We start from the raw sequence: 2,247 nt of genomic DNA on the forward strand, positions 1-2,247 counted from the left end.
GGCCGATTCGACCGTTGACTTCCCCTTTCTCTTGTGCCTATCATTGTTCCAATGAAAGGTACGAGAAGCCATTTCTTCAATAAGCTCTTTCGCCGTCTTGTGATCTATCTTATCCAATGCTCCCTTCCCCGAGCCGGAATCAAGGTTCATCTTCATCTCATTGTTTAACCCTTCATAGAAATTGTTGATGAGCTCATCATCTCCAATACCGTGGTGAGACATAGCCTTTGGAGGCCCTTGTACCTCTCCCATGCTTCATAAAGGGTCTCATCTTCTTGTTGGGTGAACCCTTGGAGCTCACTCTTGATTCTTGCGGTTCGTTGGGGTGGGAAATACTTGTTGAGAAAAGCCTTAGAGACATCGTCCCAAGTCCGAAGAGAGTCGGGTTCACAACTTTTAAGCCATTCCTTGGCACTTCCCCTCAAAGAGTAAGGGAAAAGCCTAAGGCGTACGGCATCTTCCGTGACTCCATTGGCCTTGAACATGTCACAACTATCCAAGAACTCGTTGAGATGCTCGTTGGGGTTTTCGGTGGCTCCCCCTCCGAATTGATTCCCTTGGACAAGTTGTAGCAAGGTGGCTTTCACATCAAAATTGTTGGCTTGAATAGGTGGCTTCACAATACTCGGATTCACCACCTTTTTCGGAGCCAAGTTATCTCTCATAGGGACCGCGACCATTGTTACTTCCGTTTCCGGTGTTGCAAAAGGATTTTCGAAAGTTTCAAAGACGCGGGGTTCTCCTCGTAGGTCCTCAATCACTATATTTTCTTGAGGAATTGGTGTTTCAATAAGCCCTCTTCTTCGAAGTGAATTTAGTCTTCTTGCGGTTGCTTCGATCTCGTGGTCAATCGGTCGAATTGGTTGACCTCTACGATTTCTTCTTCTCATGCAAAAAGTCCTACACACTCAAGAGAGGGATTAGTAACAAAAGACTTAGTCTAAACAAGAATGAAAACAATTAATATCTAGCCGAACACCCCGGCAACGGCGCCAAAAACTTGATGGTATCAAGCTATACCTCGCAAGTGCACGATTTTATCGTTGTACACTATTAAGGGTCGATCCCACAAGGAGTTGAAAAGATTACTAATTGTTCTAATCCGATCGTTTAGCTAAGTCGAAAATAAAAGATGATGGTTGTTATACTAATGCTACCTAAAACAAAATGAAATGCAAACTTAACAAAAGTAAGGAAAATAAGCAAGAATGAAGGATAAATTGTAATTCAAATGATTAAACGGCCCAAGACTCGGTTCTTCCCAAACAATTCGCAATTCCACATAGTTAAATCTCTAGGCTAATCACAAGGGTAGTTAGGTGAGGAGGTGACGGCTCTAATTCGCCTAAGACCCCCCTCTCGGGTTCGAAATAGGACACTAGCACTACCCACCAACCCCCCTCTCGGGTTCGAAGGTCGGAATCCCTAACTCAATACCCGACTACCCCAAAAACATGCATTATTCCCAAGGTAGTCCAATATTTGTTAAGGTCATTAAGCCCCGTCAATTCCCGAGTCATCCCACTCCCTCTCTCGAGGGTCGATTTCAAACGCTAGATTAGAGATGTTCTACCCCGGTTCTCCCTTTCGGTCTCAACCAAGGTCAACAATAGGGTCAAATCACGGGTATCCAAATCACAACCTAACCAACTCTCGTTGGTGGTCAAGGGTCGTAAGTCAACACTACCCAAAAGTCAACCCTTAAACCAAGTCAATCCTCTAACCTACCCTCACCAATTTCCCCAAATAATTAGCCTTTATGAAATTCAATTAGTGAAATTACTCATGTTGGGTCAAACCGAGCCCTAGTGGGAGACTACTCACTAATCATGGTCCTAATTGTAAAATAGACAATAAAGATGGAAACTTTGGTCACAAACATGGTGGGAAGATGAAATTCACTACTAAACATGCAACAATCTAACAATAGGTGTAAGGAAAGATGATTTAATCTAATGACAAGAGTGATTAAACCTAAAGACACAATCTTTAACCAAATCAACTCAAAGATTAAGTCTTTGAGGACAACTACCCAAGGATGAACAAATGAAAGAGAAACAAAGGAAAGATCAACAATAAAAAGATGAACAATGATGGAAATAACAACAACAAACAAACAACAACAACAATTTTAACATAAACAATCAAACAAACATAAAAGAAGAACAAAATGTAAACAAATGAAAATAGGGAGAGAATTAATACCAACAAAATAGTGAAAGAGGAATTTGGATAGAAATAATAAAG

At 41.5% G+C, this 2,247-nt stretch overlaps 1 non-coding gene across 1 annotated transcript; it reads left to right on the forward strand.

The window, feature by feature from the left end:
* Positions 1 to 205: 205 nt before the first annotated feature.
* Positions 206 to 311, forward strand: LOC141624990 (small nucleolar RNA R71). The gene has a single exon (XR_012534790.1). It is a non-coding gene; the product is annotated as a small nucleolar RNA R71 (small nucleolar RNA).
* Positions 312 to 2,247: the final 1,936 nt, after the last annotated feature.

This window comes from Silene latifolia, chromosome X, assembly GCF_048544455.1.
Source record: "Silene latifolia isolate original U9 population chromosome X, ASM4854445v1, whole genome shotgun sequence".
NCBI classification, from domain to species: domain Eukaryota; kingdom Viridiplantae; phylum Streptophyta; class Magnoliopsida; order Caryophyllales; family Caryophyllaceae; genus Silene; species Silene latifolia.